The sequence below is a fragment of the Danio rerio genome, chromosome 14, assembly GCF_052040795.2.
Source record: "Danio rerio strain M-AB ecotype USA chromosome 14, GRCz13ab, whole genome shotgun sequence".
NCBI classification, from domain to species: domain Eukaryota; kingdom Metazoa; phylum Chordata; class Actinopteri; order Cypriniformes; family Danionidae; genus Danio; species Danio rerio.
In genome coordinates this window covers 51,263,466-51,281,942 of record NC_141034.1, presented here as the reverse complement: position 1 = coordinate 51,281,942, position 18,477 = coordinate 51,263,466, and the positions used below count along the sequence as shown (strand labels likewise).

Here is an 18,477-nt window from a genome sequence, read left to right as displayed (position 1 = left end):
TATGCAGGGCAGGCTATTCTGGGGAAATATATATGCACCTTTAAAACTAAAAAGGTCAAATGATAGGTTGAAAACATTACAATCTGGAATAACTTTAAAAGATAATTGCCTCTTTTTTATATTATTACAATTAATTATTATGATCTGTACATTGATAGTTGTTGACTTGGACAATACAAACACATTGTTCATCATATTTTCCACATCATGATGTAAACAATGGCAGAATTTTCTGAAAGCCCCACATGTTTGGTTTGGATTTGAATTTACAGTAATTGGATGACTGTGCATTTTACACCACTAATTTCAGTTACACTTTTAAATTTTTTTTTAATAGTATTATTAGGGATGCTCAAAATAACCAATTAACCGTTAACCGATAGGGTGCATTTGTAACCTATTATCAGGTATCAGTTAAACCACAGGTGTCAAACTCAGTTCCAAAAGGGCCGCAGCTCTGCACAGTTTAGTTCAAACCCTAATTAAACACACCTGATCAAACTAATTGAGTCCTTCAGGCTTGTTTGAAACCTACAGGTAAGTCTGTTGGAGCAGGGTTGGAACTAAACGAAGCCTTGCGGCCCTCCAGGAATGAGTTTGACACCCCTGAGTTAAACGATTAAAAAATATTATTTTATATATTTTTAAAGTTTGGCTGCATAAGGGGCCGATCCCCGAAAGCGCTTTTCAATTGAGCCCACTGTTAGAATGGCCAACTTTACAGCAGAAACAGCAGAGCACACTTATGTCATCAATGACATAGAAGAGAAGCTCTCACTCAGCACAGTGGACATTGCTTTAGTTATTTATCGTTTTGTGTTATTTTTAGTCTTTTAGGATGCAGTGACACGCAGTCAAATATTTTGCAGAACAGATTTACCACTTTTAGCGCTCGTAAATTATCATAAAATTTCTCGTGCCGTATGTATTAGGAGGTTTGCTGAAGATGCAGCAAGGGGTTTGCGTCTTTAATAAACTGACAATTCGCGTTCATTGAACAGTAAGAATGTTTAATAAATCCATATGAAATGGTCACTTAAAAGTGATGTTGCATCTGCAATTTCGGGCTCATGTGCAATTTGCACTCACACTACAAATGTATCACACCTAAGCCCAAGCGAACAGCGCTCTGGCACAAATGTGCAGAATCAGTGTGTGCGATTACATGAATTAATATCTTTGCATTCAGCTAAAACACGTTACCTGAACTGACATTTGTGACATGTAATAGATTCAAAGATGAATTTAATATCACGTTTACAAATATTGCAAATATAGTGAGAATACATCCAGTGGTGAATCCTTGATGAACGGTCTGACATGCACAGCTCTCTTCTGGGTAGATGACTGGCTGGAGCTCAGACGTGCACATATGCTGCATCACATGCCAGAGACAGAGTGTGTGTGTGTGGTCACATGATGTGCGTTTTCAGCGATGTAGTGTGGACGGAGAGTTGTTCAGAAACGCTAGGTGAAACCCCTTGGCTTATTCAATTCACCTATAGTGCATGTCTTTGGACTGTGGGGGAAACTGGAGCACCTGGAGGAAATCCACGCCAAAACACGTTTATCCAGCTATATTTTTCAGAACAAAATTATAAAACCGCAATGCAATTTTCATCCAACTGTTACTTGCTTTCCAGAAAATACTGAAATCTACAGCTGTGAAATTCAACCACGTGAACAAACAGGCTCACAGTGGTTTTCATCCCATGCTGAATAAAAAAATCCACAGGTGCCGCAAAAAAGTGCTTCTACTGGTTGCAGCTGAATTTTCAAGGCATATAAGAGTCTTTGAGAGAAGTGAGGTTGGTTTCCTTCATCTGTCCATCACAGCCTGTTCAAAGCTCTATATTTAGTTCAGGAGAGAGCTGAAAGAAAGAGATGTTTCTGTCTTTTCAGGATGAAAGAAGTGGAGGGAGTCTGGATTCGAAGCCCTTGATCTGGACAGTGCAGCTTCACAAACCAACAACGGCTCGACGTGTCTGATGAAGAGAAAGATTTGATCCGGTAATTACGCTTGATCAAATATCACTCCGATTGATCCCAATGAAAGGCAATGGAGAAGTAATAAACACTGGCTGAGCTCTCTGACATGTTCATCATCGAGGTCAGCAGCATCCTCCACAGCAAATAATACAGTTGAAGTCAAAATTATTAGAGCAATGAGTTTTTCACAGAATTTCCTATAATATTTTATCTTCTGGAAAAAAGTCTTGTTTGTTTTATTTAGGCTATAAGAAAAGCAGATTTAATTTAATTTTAATTATAATTTTATTTTAAGAGCAATACTATTAGCCTCCTGTTAGCCTATTAGCCTTGATGCCTACTATTAGCATTTTTTTGTCTACAAAACAAACAATTAGGCAAGTCTTGCCTAATTACCTTCTCTAATTAACCTAGTTAAGTTATGGACTGTAAAAAACAATCCAGGCTCATTCTAAAAATGTAACGCTATATACATTTCTGGAGAGCATCAAAAAAGTCCCAGGAGCTATGTTTTTTTTGTGTAAATACACTAGAGGTTGCTGTCGACAGACTGACTGATCGACTGACCCACATGTCTCCTTTCCTAAACCCAACCAATAGTGTTTTCAAAAGCTTTGGTTGACCCGATCACCCACTTCCCTAAACCCAACCACCAGTTTAACAAAGCAATCCAGAACAAGAAAAGCCCTCGCCTGATTTTTACCATATTTTCAGATTTTACCACATTCTCACCCTGTTATTTACTTTTTTTGGCTTCTGTTTTTGTCTTTCCTGCTTTCTGGAACCGTTCTTCACCAGACTCGAAACCTGTCATTGTGATCAAATCCTCTCAGCATCTCAAGTCCGCCAAAGTACAAAGAAAGTCCGCCAAAGTCCGCCAAAGCTCTCCAGAAATGTATATAGCGTTACATTTTTAGAATGAGCCTGGATTGTTTTTTACAGTCCATGACTTAACTAGGTTAAACACTAAAACCTGAACCACACTGTTCCAGTTACTATGACCATTTATGTGAAGCTGCTTTGACACAATCTACATTGTAAAAGCGCTATACAAATAAAGCTGAATTGAATTGAAGTACATGGCAAGCTAACCGGACAAATGTAACTGCAGGAAAGCTATCCATATGGAGGTAAGCGATCAGCTGGTAATCACGAAAAGGAACGGCATCAAACCGCCCGGTAGCGTTCCCTTTAATGACAAAATGCAGCCATATATACTTCTACATAATTCACGACCTCCAAAAATGTATATAGGTCTACGTTTTCAGAATGAGCCTATGTTAGTAAAAGATATGGATGTAGTATCCATGACGTCACCCATAGGTTTTTAAAGAGCGCAAATTAAACTAAAAGTGGGCGTGGCAAACTGTTGCCATTTTGTTTATGCAAGTAGCCTTGACTGCAGGTAGCCAAAAATGGGCAAAAAGCATTGTCTGAGCGGAGCTACAGATGGCTGCTAGTATTTCGCTTAGATGGGCTTTTCTTTGGGAGAAACGCTTAACACGTCATTACCTACGATTCATTTGTGTTCTGACCACATGTGCTTAGTTGTATACCATATCAATAAAGGGTTTATTGTGTTTGGTCGTTTAAAACATTGTTATATTACATTGAGCCACTAGGCATTGTTCTTATGACCTTTCTCTATAGCAGGGGTCACCAATCCTGGTCCTGGAGGGCCGGTGTCCCTGCAGGGTTTAGCTCCATCTTGCCTCAACACACCTGCCTGGATGTTTAAAGTATACCCAGTAAGACCTTGATTAGCTTGTTCAGGTGTGTTTGATTAGGGTTGGAGCTAAAATCTGCAGGACACTGGCCCTCCAGGAACAAGTTTGGTGACCACTGCTCTATAGGAAGAAGACGCTAATTACTTCCAAATACTTCAAATATACATTAGTATAGTACGGGACTCCCTTTTGCATTCAGAACTGCGTTAATCCTTCGTGGCATAGATTCAACAAGGTACTGGAAATACTCCTCAGAGATCTTGGTCTATATTGACAAGATAGCATCACGCAGTTGCTGCAGGTTTGTCGGATTCACATCCATGAAGTGAATCTCCCATTCCACCATATCCCGAAGGTGCCCTATTGGAATTAGATCTGGTGACCGTGGAGGCAATTTGAGTACAGTGAACTCATTGTTATGTTCAGGAAACCAGTCTGAGATGATTCGCGCTTTATGAAATGGCATGTTGTCCTGCTGGAAGTAGCCATCAGATGATGGGGACACTGTGGTCACAAAGGGATGGCTGTGGAGTTGATGCTTAAATAATACTAATGGCTCCAAAGTGTGCCTAGAAAATATCCCCCACACCATTACACCACCACCACCAGCCTGAACCGTTGATACAAGGCAAGATGGATCCATGCTTTTATGTTGTTCATGCTAAATTCTGACGCTACCATCTCAATGTCGCAGCAGAAATCGAGACTCATTAGATCAGGGAACGTTTTTTCAATATTCTATTGTCCAGTTTGATGAGCCTGTGTGAATTGTAGCCTCAGTTTTATGTTCTGAGCTAACAAGACTGGCACTCGATGTACTGCTGTAACCCATCTGCCTCAAGGTAGATGTGTTGTGCATTCAGAGATGATCTTCTGCATATTCTCTATAAACCCTAGATATAGTTGTGCATGAAAATCTCAGTAGATCATCAGTTTCTGAACTGTTTCTGAATACTCAGACTAGCCTGTCTGGCACCAACAACTATGCCACATTCAAAGTCATTAAATCACCTTTCCTCCCTGTTCTAATGCTCGGTTTGAACTGCAGCAGATCATCTTGACGATGTCTACATGCCTTAATGCATTGAGTTGCTGCCATTTGATTGGCTAATTAGAAACTTGCGCTAACGAGCAGTTGGACAGATATACCTAATAAAGTGGTGGTGAGTGTAGTCTGTGTTATTAATTGCAATTATTTATGAAATACTATTATTTATAATTATACTGATTTATGAATACTATTTATGAAATACAGGCATAACACTGTATGACAACATTTCAGATGACTGTATTTTCAAAAATAATGTTAAGAATTTCACTCACCTGGGAAAAAGGAGGGGATTTGAATGGTTTGTGAGCACAACTAAGTGCACACAGCATGCCATGTTATCTGACAATTGTAATATATAATCCCAGAATTGACTGTGTAAAGCCACATAAAACAAAAACAATATACGATGTATATGCCGAATTCAGCAGCTAATCAGCCGGAATCAGCTGAGGTGATATGATGGCCAATTTAACATAGCAGTCAATGGACATCTGGAGTTCCTGGAGCCAGCACCCAAAGGCCAGTTGATGAACTGCAGTTTCAGTAACTTCCCTTCTAGCTTCACAAAGAGAGAGCAGGGTGTTGCTGCTTGGTTAAGCCTTTAAACTGCACTTTAAGCTAAATACTAGTATCTTGTTAAATATCAAGTAAATATGCCCTGTCATCATGGCAAAAATAAAATAAATCAGCTATTAGAAATGAATTATTAAAATTATTGTGTTTATAAATGTTCAAATAATCTCTCTGTTAAATAGAAATTGGGGGAAAATATACAGGGGTCTAATAATTCTGACTTTAACTGTGTGTGTAAGAGGTGATGGAGTAAGTTGGAGCTGCTTTCTAACCTTTCTCCAGGGAAGAGCCACCTTCAGAGATGTTCACCAAGCAAACATCAGAGAATGTCATCCATAATTGCCTCCCAGAATCATCGGGCTCAGCGCTGAACTGGCTGGCCGGTGTGGATGGAGCTGCTGAAGGCTAAAGCCAGTTTCAGAGAAATGTCAGAACTGCCTCTTGTTAGAGCTGCATGCTGGAGCCGTCATCAACTGCTCGGCCAAAGTCACATTACTGTGCCTCATGCAGTGTAGAAAGTAGCAGACTCGAGCGTAATTCACACCACACCTATTGTAATGTGAACATGAGTGAGATGAGGCTTATTTTCACCGCCTTTGATACTTTCTACATGTTCAACAGTACATATTCTGAGCAAAAATGGCTTGCTGAGATTTACAGAAGATGCCCATTAAAATGTCATTCAATGCAATAGTAGTACATGTACTGAAAAATCATCTCAGGCATATTTAGAACAAGAATTGTTGAATCACAGATCAAATTGTTTATTAATTGTAAATTGTAAATCTCGAAATATTATCCTTCAAATTCTAGGTGTTACTCATTTGTCAGATTTAAAATATAATTGCACCTTACTAGAACACCAAACTAGTACCGGGTTGGACCCCTTTTGCCTTCAGAACTGCCTTAATCTTTGGAGATTTTGCTCCATATTGACATGATAGCATCACGCAGTTTGCTGCAGATTTGCCGGCTGCACATTCATGAAGCGAATCTCCCATTCCACCACATCCCAAAGGTGCCTGGTGACTGTGGAGGCCATTTAAGTACGGTGAACTCATTAGCTATGTTTCCATCTAAAAATGCGACTGAACTTTAAGCGCATGCCTTTAAGCTGCACTTAAATAAAATTGAATTATCGCATAGAAGACGTGCGAGTAAAGCAGCGTTTCCATCCAACGAGTTGTAGGGAGTCAACTGATCATTCCAGAACCGAACAAGTCACAGAACATATTACAGACACCCCAAGTTGGGAAAAGTCATTTCCGGGGGATACAGAATTTATTTGCTGGAGGTAGCGGGATAGTGGGTGTTTGAATAGCGGGGAATGGGGTGGGGGGGTTGCGTTGAGTGAGCGACGTATCTGGGTAGGGGGGGCGTGTGCGCGCGAGACGTACCCGAAGAGCATAAAGAGCGGTGGGAGTTGCGCGCATGACGCGACATAACGTTACCTCAAGAGCGGTGGGGGTGAGTTGCCAAGACGTACCTGAAGAGCTATGAGGGATGCGGTGGAGAGAGGGCTGTGGGAAGCGCGCGATTTCCGGGAGATTATTATTTATTTGCGGGCATCCGGGAGTGTCTATGCATTTGAGGGATACTCCCGCAACTTCCGGGAGACTTGGGATGTCTGATATTATCCTTAAAGGATTGGTTTGTGCCTACATGTCTGAGCTTTGATTTCATTTACAAAGCAATCCACAGGCACACAGCAAAAGGTTATCCACAGGATGACTTGCCAGTCGCGATCACAACTGCTAATTAACTCTACACCTTAAAACAATAAAAGAGGTTCTACACTCAAAAACCCCCCAAACTGATTTTTGAGTGCCTTTTGATTCACGCCCGCAACCCGCGTCTGAGAGGAATACACATTCTAGGCAAACAAAGAAGCGATCACAAGCTTCTAAATTTTAAATGGACATACAGTAAAACTGTATTTATTTGAGAAAAGTATTTTTGCTTTATGTTTCTGTAGGTTTTTGTGTGTACATGTTCAATGTGTTTAACAAAACTTTTATGGATAGTTATCAACTTATCCATCTTATCCAGTTATCCGTCATAACTACAGGAACCCCAGGGAGGACTTCGAACGCCGCCTCGTCCAACATCCGTATCCCTAGCAACCAAATAAGGAAACCCCTCTTTACCGATGAGGTAATTCCATCACATCATTGAAGTTGCTACGCTGACCAATCAGCTTCCCCGGGATTTCCCTTTGGACCAGTCGAGGAAACCAAGATTCCATCAGAACGCAACTAACACAAACTTTCTATCCGTTGCTGAAACTGGTGTGAAATATATTTAAATAGTAAAGAATAGCGAAATACTCTGCTTTGTGGTTTCTCTCAGGTTGCAATGCTAAGAACTTAGCAAAGGCTAGAACCCACTCATTCATAACTCTCCTCAAACTGCTTGTGCGTGCATGTGTGTGTATGTGTGTGCGTTTGTTTATTTTATTTAGATTAGTTCGTTGAGTTAGAATAGCAATGAACTTTTGTTTCATTTTTAAGATCCGTGTTGGTGTGTTGTGTGCTTTATAAGTTAATGCCTCAGCTTCAGATTCTGCTACCTTGCTCATTAAATAATTAGATACTGGTTTTATATTGTTATCATTGGCCACTTTAATATTATAATACAGGATTGCTTTGCAGTAAACGTTCTATTTGCTAGACAAATACTTAAGTGTAAGCTTTAAATAATTCTATGTGAATCATGTTCGAATCTTTAGATTAGAATACCCAAAGTTTAAATGTGATTTAAACCCAAGAGCTGTGTCTCACAGTCCAAGCGAACAAAGTCGTCACTTCCTGATTAACTGGCGCCGAATATCAACAGTAAAAACTGAATTTGCTACAGTGGGAGAAGCTGCATCAATATTTTCTTCATCTAATAAATGACTTGCGCCTTAGAAGGGAATCCTGACAGGCAGTGAACACGCAATGGCATTTGAAGGTGACAGACGCGGAGCACAGACATTCTTGATTCTGGAGGTCATTAATAATATGATAACACTAACACTTAAATAGTAAGGTGTTTTAGAATAACCAAAACAACATTTCAGATGTTTTACAGTGTGCTCAGCCTGCTGGTTTGTCCATTCACACACATTTTCATCGTCACATGATCTCTTATCACAAAATCACATGACCTTTTTTTATGCGCATGCTGGAGTTTGTGCGTAAAAATGTTTCCATCGTAGTTTATGCATATCTTTTCTTATCGAATAAAAAGTTTATCCTACACAATTATGCGCATACATTTTTTTAATGCGCATTATCAAAATGTATGCACATCTTGACTTTCCATCAACCGTTTTTTTATGCGCATATGCAAAATGCAAAAAAACAGTCTGAGATGATTCACTCTTTTTGACATGGCACGTTCTCCTGCTGGAAGTAGCTATCAGAAGAAGGGTACACTGTGGTCATAAAGGGATGAACATGGTCAGCAACAATTCTCATGTAGGCTTTGGCATTGACACAATGCTCAGTTGGTACTAATTGGCCCAAAGTGTGCCAAGAAAATATACCCCACACCATCACACCACCACCAGCCTGAACTGTCAATACATGTTGTTGACGCCAAATTCTGACCCTACCATCCGAATGTCACATTAGAAATCGAGACTCATCAGACCAGGCAACTTTTTTTCAATCTTCTATTGTCTAATTTTAGTGAGCCTGTGTGAATTGTAGCCTCAGTTTTCTGTTTTTAGATGACAGGAGCGGCACCTGGTGTGGTCTTCTGCTGCTGTAGCCCCTCCACCTCAAGGTTGGATGTGTTGTGTGTTCAGAGATACCCTTCAGCATACCTCTGTTGGTTGAGTTACTGTTGCCCTTCAATCAGCTCAAGTCTGGCCATTCTCCTCTGATCTCTGACATCAAGGCATTTGCAACCACAGAACTGCCACTCACTAGATATTTTTTCTATTTCAGACTATTCTCTGTAAACGCTAGAGATGGTTGTGCATAAAAATCCCAGTAGATCAGCAGTTTCTGAAATACTCAGACCAGCCCGTCAGGATTCAACAACCATGCCACGTTCGAAGTCACTTAAATCCCCTTTCTTCCCCATTCGGATGCTCAGTTTGAACTGCAGCAGATTGTCTTGACCATGTCTACATGCCTAAATGCATTGAATTGCTGCCATGTAATTGGCTGATTAGACATTTGTGTTAACGAGCAGTTAGACAGGTGTACCTAAAAAAGTGCCCTGTAAGTGTAATAATACTCTGGAAATATTCCTAATTCTTTCATGACTTAAAAAAAATACAGGACAACCATTTATATTATTTTTAACATAAATATACCACTAAATGTTATTTTACCCATGTATTAACATTTTATTTGATTTATTATTAATGATAAATGTATTTATTTATAAAGGTTATTTTACATTAAGGATACTTTACTATCACATTTGTCAAATTTAACATTTATCATTTTGTCCTTGACCAACATATTATTGTTCATTTTATACTGAATTATAATAATATTTTTTATTATTACACTTGCAGCAAAGCATCAAGTGAAATAGAAAAGAAATTAAGTTGTTCAGAAATCCTAAATGTACACTAAAAAATCTGAGGTTATTTTTTCTTCTCAAATCTTGGGTTGAGGCATTTGGGTAATTTTTGATGGTTAATTTCGGAGTCTTGGTTGTTCTTGGGTAGTGCTATGTAACACAAACTTGGGTTATTTTATGGTTCATTAATTATTGCTAACTATTAACTAATTATTTATCCATTTGTCATCAATCCATCCATCCGTATGTATGTATGTATGTACAGTTGAAGTCAGAACTATAACCCCCCCCCTGAATTATTAGCACCCGTTTATTTTTTCCTTAATTTCTGTTTAATGGAGAGAATATTTAATCAGCACATTTCTAAACATAACAGTTTTAATATTTTCTAATAACTGGTTTATTTTATCTTTGACAGTAAATAATTTTTGTCTAGATATTTTTTAAGACACTTCTATACAGTTTTAAGTGACATTTAAAGGCTTAACTAGGTTAATTAGGTTAACTAGGCAGGTTAGGGTAATTAGGCAAGTTATTTTATAATGATGATCTGATCTATTGACTATCGAGGAAAAAATAGCTTAAAGGGGCTAATAATTTTGACCTTAAAATTGGGTTTAAAAAATTATAAAACAAATAAGACTTTCTCCAGAAGAAAAAAAAAATCAGATATACTGTGAATACATTCTTGCTCTGTTCAACATCATTTGTGAAATATTTGAATTGTGTGTGTGTGTGTGTGTGTGTGTGTGTGTGTGTGTGTGTGTGTGTGTGTGTGTGTGTGTGTGTGTGTTTAAATGCAGCGTTTTGATTGTATTTAAAACAATTAGTAATTTTGTGGTTAATCATGTGGTTAATGATTTTAAAAGAAAATTACTTTTGAAAATGTAACCTATTTATAGTTATCAAATTAACCTATTATTTAAGTAAAAATAACCAATTATTGGGTAGAAAAACAAGCCATTTGTGGGGTTAAAATTATTACCCAATTACTTGGGTTAATTTAACCCCTGATGAGCTCTGTCCTTTACTTACCAAACAGTTAAGTTAAAAAACAACCCAATTTGTGTAGTTTTTAGCCCTGTTTTTAGAGTGTACTTACTTCAGGCAACATTTGTCATATTCAAGAAAACTGTGTGCACAGTTATATATAATGTAACTTCATGTCATTTGCATTTGAAATGTATATTTTAAAAAAATGTTAGCTTTTTTTTGTGTAAATTTTGCTTTTAATAACATTATTATTACCCCTGCCGTGTTTGGCATGCTGCGTGAAGGAGAAAAAGATCATAAATAACAGCTTTCCCACTGTGATGCCTATTGTCTGTCAGTCTAATTTAATTTCCCATTAAAATGAGTGACGGTGGGCGCTAAATGAATCGGCTCAGGTTCAGACTCTGTGTAACTCATCTCAGCGTTCGCCAGCAGACTCATTAAATCAGTCAAACCTCCGGCCTCGTCTGACCAACCTCTTCCATGACACTTATGAATTTAATGAACACTCTGCCGGCCTGAGATAAAGGAAGGTGTTCAGCAAGGACAATGGCAGAGAGGGGGATGTAATGTTCTGGCACTTTCAGTCATATGGACCATTTAAAAATCATCAGTTTGGAAATCATCATTGAAAATCGTGAATTTAACCATATGCCATGTTTAATAATTCTTCTCTTTTAATAACTGAGTTATCAGCTATTTTATTATCAGTTATGGTAATCCTTTATTGTACACTTAAGGATCACTAACAGAAAGCTTAGTATATTATATTACTCCATATTAGACCTCCATATGACGCTGTTTAAATTAGATGTAGTTAAGATTTTAATACTAAGGTGCATTCACATCATGTTGAATTTGCTGTAATTAAGAGTTAATGCCCATGCAGAACTTGCAGATAATTATACAACTTGAGATTAATACCACACTTTCAGTGCAAAGCAATTGCTGTGTGGACTTTGGTCAAATAATGAGGCTATGTAATAAAGTTATTTGTAGCATTTTATAATAAGCACTGGTAAAAATAATCTTTTAATTAACTGTTTCCATAATTTGTGATTAACTTTACGTTTGAATACAGGACCCTGTTAATTTATGGATATATTTTTAATCGCTGACTGCATTTGTCATGTAAACATTTGAATTAGAAGTCTTTCTTGTCCACACATGGACATTTATCTTTCAATAAGCAACCCAGCAACCACATATAAAGGATTGTCACATATAAATCAAATGCTGAGGTGGAGAATCGCAAATATTTTACATTTTGTCAGTTTAGTGGTTAATTTGAACAAATTCAGTCATACAAAAATGTACGCTTTTAAAAGAAGGTGTCGCACTAAATCCATTGAGTAGATGAGCATAACATACTGTACACTACCTGACAAAAGTCTTGTAATAATAAAATAATAACTTGACCTTGTTGATCCTTTGGTATCAGAAGTGGCTTTTATGAAAGGCAAAGGCTTCTAGATTACTCTGGTTTTTACCAAAATAAAATATGATCATGTCTTGATTTTTAATTATTCAATTAGGACAGTAAGGTCTGACTTTACTTCACTTAACAGAAATAATGTCCAGTGTAGAATATAAATCGTGCTGAAGTGGAAAAAGAATGAATATTGTGTTTGACTCCATCATGAGCTTGGAGGACTGCATCTATACATCTCTGCAATGACTCAAATAATTATTAATAAAGTCATCTGGAATGGCAAAGAAAGCGTTCTTGCAGGACTCCCAGAGTTCATCAAGAGTCTTTGAATTCATCTTCAATGCCTCCTCAATGCTCAATAATGTTCATGTCTGGTGACTGGGCTGGTCAATCCTGGAGCACCTTTACCTTCTCTGCTTTCGGGAACTTTGATGTGGAGCTTAAGTGTTAGGAGCAGCGCTATCCTGCTGAAGAATTTGCCCTCTCCTGTGGTTTGTAATGTAATAGGCAGCACTAATGTCTTGATACCTCAGGCTGTTGATGTTGCCATCCACTCTGCAGATCTCTTGCACGCCCCCATACTGAATGTAACACCAAACCATGATGTTTTTCTTTACCAAACTTGACTGATTTCTGTGAGAATCTTGGGTCCATGCAGGTTCCAATAGGTCTTCTGCAGTATTTGTGACGATGACGGGATGCAGCTCAACAGATGATACATCTGAAAAATTGACCTTCTGCCACTTTTCCAAATTCTCTTCGCCGGTGTGGCCGTCGAGGAGAGTTGAAATCAAGTCAACTTTATGGTAATGAGCTTTGACGCAGTTCGGCGGCAAGCAATCAGAATAAAGAAGTCCACCGATTGAGAGGAGTTCAGAGAACACAGACCTGTAAACTTTGGTTCTGACCACAGTAGTTCCCAATGGTTTGATTATTGCGGTCGCCGGATTTTTAATTATTTACTATGTTTTCTTACAGGAACATGCTTTAAATAAGTTACTGGCGAGTTACTGATGTGCATTATTGTTATAAATGTTTATCTTAAAAAAATAGGGAATCTCACGCAACAGTACCAAACAGTATTGCTGCTTCAGGATATTTCAGACATATGGACACATTGGATAATTAAGTGGAGCAAAGCCACACCACATGCAACTTGATCTTCCATTGTTTAATGAGTTTGATAAAAAGTGCACAACATTTTCACGCTAGAAAGCATGTTTTATCCAGGAATGTAACTGATATGCTGCAACGGCTCCTTTAAATATGAGATCATTGTAGCGAATATTGACACTCTCGCCGCCGGAGCTGAAGGCAGACAGCATTGTCGCCAGGGCGGCTAGAGCGGCCTTGGATGCTCTCACCCCTTTCAGTGTGAACGCACAGTTAATCTCCTCACTCGGCTGCCTCAGACAACAGAAAGACATAAAGCAAGCAGATCTCACGTTGCGTTTATTGGAAATACAACATTAAGAACTTTATCGAGTATTGACGCATTTGTTGTGGAGTTGCAACGATGAGTCACACACAAAGTCATTACAAAGTTCACAGACAGCGCGCGCGTTTAGCTTTGCACTCTTTTTGCACGCAAATGTGACAGGATACAGGTTAATCTCTACTGCAGTTTGGATATCCGTTTTGTTAATGTAGAAAATAAACCTGATTTAACATCCACAAACCAGGATTGAAGCGTCTTCTTTTATAACTGTTCTGACATGCGGCTGTGCTGATGCAGTAAAGCTGAAGTAAATTACTGTAATTCATTACACACATGCACTGTTTTAAAACATTTTAAACTTGTAAAACTCACTCACTCATCACATTTGATGATGATTGATAATCCTAGCAAACCGAACAGACCTTTTATTCCCGGTTGCTTTGCGCACATATTGTCTTGTTGATATGATTATACACATGACTACCGGTACAGCTGTCAATCAATTCGGTGGGGGCGGTGGCGCACTCCTATCTCAAGTTGCGGTCGGTCTCAAAACCGCTCCAATTGGTCCACCGTTTTTATGTTGTTAAATTGAAAAAAAAAAAAAAAGTTGGGCGTGTTTCTATCACCCCAATATGACTACCTATACATTATATCTACAAATATGTCTGTCCAAACAGCTTGAACAGTAGATTTTTCACCATAGATGCATTTTAAAGTACCCTACTGTAGAAAATGACAGTACTGGGCTATTGATTCATTCATTTTCTTTTTAGACCCTTTATTTATCAGGGGTCCCCACAGCAGGATGAATCACCAAGTTATCCAGCATGTTTTACAAAGCAGATACCCTTCACCCATCATTGGGAAACCCATATACTCTAATTCACACACATACACTATGGCCAATTTAGCTTACCAAATTCACCTTTAGCGCATGTCTTTGGACTAGTGGGGGAAACCCACGCCAACACAGGAAGAACATGCCAACTCCACACAGAAATGCTAACTGACCCAGCTGGGGCTCGAACCAATGACTGTAAAAAATATGGACGACGCGACAGCCCCTTTTCCCATTGAACGCCTTGAGGGCAAAACGCCTGCTTGACGGGCACAAACTGTCGCAAAAGACTGCTGAAATTGGAGCCTTGACATGCGCAGAAGGACTGTCTGATGGAGCCAGAGGAGGAGCCGCGAAAATGAGCAGAGTCGAGCTTCCAACCAAACGCTTTATGTAAAATCAACCATGCCCCCCGAACTTCTCAGCATGCGTTTGCTGTCATATCAACACAAATGGATGTAATAACAGTAACAAATATGAGGGTTTTATATATTTAATCGCGCCAGCTCCGGGCCGCAGCGCATAACCTACTCGCAGCGTCGCGGGCTGATTCCGGCTCGCATGCGGCAGCGCCGGCTCGATCGGCCGCCGCATCTGGCTCGATTGACTCGGGCTGGAATCGGGCAGTGAGTCCAGGCATCCGGAGTAGGTCCAGCAGAGGTAGTCAGTCTGAGCTCTGAGGGGTAAGTCTCCGGCAGGCGAGAATCTAGCCGGAACTGGCCCGAGTGTATTTTGCTATCTGGGTGGTTAGGCGTGTATCAGCAAACTAATAAAGCCAGAAAAAAGCCCTGAACTTAGCGAATAAACAGTGTTCCACCAGGATCATGTATGTCAGAAACTATAGTTTACTGCTGAACTCATTTTGTCATGGTAAAATAACACAGAAATCGAATAATAACACTTCAGTCTTCTGCCGAAGCTCAGACGCGCTGCTTTGAGAAACTGTCAATCACAGCTGTCAATCACGATGACACGCCCAGCATTAAATTACTGCTAAAAACAAACTGTTTACAAAAATGAAGATCTGCACCTATTTCAGCACAATAACCAGTGCCTTAATCGACCAGAACTATCTTTCGGGACATTTTATTGCAAGTGTAATCATTTTTTTTTATTTGGGCTCAAGTCTCCTTCATTAACACGGAGGAGGCGGGCTTTATGATTTGTACTGCAGCCAGCCCCCAGGGGGCGATCTAACGGCCGAGACCTTCACTCAAACGCAGGCTTGCGGCACACTTGGCTCGAACCAGTGATCTTCTTGCTGTGAGGTGACAGCGCACCACTAGTATTGGGTCAATTGTTTGTATTTTTATGATAGTTGTTGTGCTACCATGGTAACTGTAAAAACACTTCAAGTCCTTCACAACATGGGTCAAAAACACTTTAGTATTTACAGTCGATGAATGACTATAGTCTTTATGTTGGTAAATCTCTGATCTCTGTACAGCAGGTGTGCAGTAGGCCAGTGTTTCTCTTATGATGCTGCAGATGACAAAGAACTTGTTTTTTTTTTAAATCAAAACCGTCTTTCTTTTCTTTCATGCCCCATTAAGGTTGTGCGCACAGCGAGAGATTTCCGGTCTTCAAGTCAGTGAGTTCATTGTGATCAACTATAGAGCGCTTTTCTCAGATATAGGCTGTCGATTAGACCCGCAGCATGAAAGACTGGAGAAATGTTTTGCTTGTTAAGGTCTGTTTTGCTCCAGTGTCACGGAGTGTCAATTAAAGGTTGGAGGGGAAAGAGAGGAGGAGTGAGATTGTGGCCATGATGTGATTTCTTTCCTGACTTCACTCATTAAAGTTATTTTTGCAAGTGCGCTTTGAAGAAATCCATTTACTGTAAGTCTGTGGAAGAGAAAACTCTCAGGGCCAGTCTCTTGCTAAACCTCACTCACATATAGAAAAGATAAGAAGATAGGAAAGATAGGAATCACACAACACAATGTGCACTATGAAGTGTTTGACCACTAGCCTGTTTTTTTTCTCCTCCATGGACATCCTTTGTCGCCAAAGAAACTTTCTTTTACAGTTTTCAAGGTCAAATAAAATCTTGATTCTAAAATTCATTTATTTTTATGTGATGTATAATAGTTGTGGATCAAAAAAGAGAAAGTGTTTTCAAGCATCATAACATACTGTACACTCACCGGCCACTTTATTAGGTATACCTTAATAGTACAGGGTTGGACCCCCTTTGGCCTTCAGAACTGCCTTAATCCTTCATGACATAGATTTAAAATATTCCACAGAGATTTTGGTCTATATTGACATGATAGCACTGACATGGAAGTAGCCATTAGAAGATGGGTACACTGTGGTCATAAAGGGATGGACATGGTCAGCAACAATACTCAGGTAAGCTGTGGCGTTGACCCGATGCTTAATTGGTACTAATGGGCCCAAAGTGTGCCAAGAAAATATCCCCACACCATTACACCACCACCACCAGCCTGAACTGTTGATACAAGGCAGAATAGATCCATGCTTTCATGTTGTTGATGCCAAATTCTGACCCTACCATCTGAATGTTGCAGCAGAAATCGAGACTCATCAGACCAGGCAATGTTTTTCCAATCTACTGTCCAATTTTGGTGAGCCTGTGCGAATTGTAGCCTCAGTTTCCTGTTCTTAGCTGACAGGTGTGGTCTTCTGCTGCTGTAGCCCATCTGCGTCAAGGTTGGATATGTTGTGTGTTCAGAGATGCTCTCTTCTGCATACCTCAGTAGTAACGAGTGCTTATTTCAGTTACTGCTGCTTTTCTATCAGCTGGAACCAGTCTGGCCATTCTCCTCTGACCTCTGGCAACAACAAGACATTTGTGCCCACAGAACTGCCGCTCACTAGATATTTTCTCTTTTTGGGACTATTCTCTGGAAACCCTAGAGATGGTTGTGCGTGAAAATTCCAGTAGATCAGCAGTTTCTGAAATACTCAGACCAGCCCGTCTGACACCAACAAACATGACACGTTCAAAGTCACTTTAATCACCTTTCTTCTCCATTTTGACGCTCAGTTTGAACTGCAGATCGTCTTGACCATGTCTACATGCCTAAATGCATTGAGTTGCTGCTATGTCACTGACCAATTAGAAACTAGCATTTACGAGCAGTTGGACAGGTGTACCTAATATAGTAATGGTGAGTGTTGATGTTACATGCTTTTCTTTGACATGCGTTAGTGTGTGTCCACTTTTTTTCTGCAACTGTTACAGTTTTGGGTAACGCTTTCTTTTACAACCCGCAAAGTACCGCGTAAGTACAGTGAAATTACAGTGTACTTTTCTGTACGTACTGTGTAAGTATAATGAACGTATGTGTAGGTATGAGGGAACAAACCGTAATGCTTGGGTAAAAAGGGGGTAACAACCAGATGTTCATCACGAAAATGACCGCGTAAGTACAGTGAAATAACGGTGTACTTTTCTGTACCTATAGTGTAAGTATAAATAACGTTTACGTAAGTATAAGGGAACAAACTGTAATGCTTGGGTAATAAGGGGATAACAACCAGATATTTAGCATGAAAGGTACCGCGTAAGTACAGTGAAATAAGGTTGTACTTTTCTTTAAATTGCAAAAGAACAAACCATAATGTTTGCGTAAAAGGGGAGTAACAATAAGATATCCATCACGCAAAGAAGTATATTAAGTTTACGATGTACATTTCTTCAAGTATTGTATACATATAAAGAATTATGCAAGGATGGTGACAACCTATTGCTATCTGCAAATGTACTGTATATGCACCTGCGTGAGTACATTAGTACTCTTATTCAGTGCTTGGGTTTTATATGGGGTGTTTAATGAATAAAAGGTTTACAACCTGTGAAATTATGAACCCTTATTGTATACTGTATGTATTTTAAATCTGCAATTCAATATAAAATATATTTCCATACACTACTTACCT

The 18,477-nt window shown here is 39.3% G+C and overlaps 1 long non-coding RNA gene across 1 annotated transcript; it reads right to left on the bottom strand.

Moving 5' to 3' along the window:
* Positions 1-4,238: 4,238 nt before the first annotated feature.
* Positions 4,239-14,321, bottom strand: LOC147840909 (uncharacterized). Its single transcript, XR_015508089.1, has 3 exons — positions 10,858-14,321; positions 5,333-6,298; positions 4,239-5,258 (listed from the first exon to the last, which is right to left on the bottom strand). It is a non-coding gene; the product is annotated as an uncharacterized LOC147840909 (long non-coding RNA).
* Positions 14,322-18,477: the final 4,156 nt, after the last annotated feature.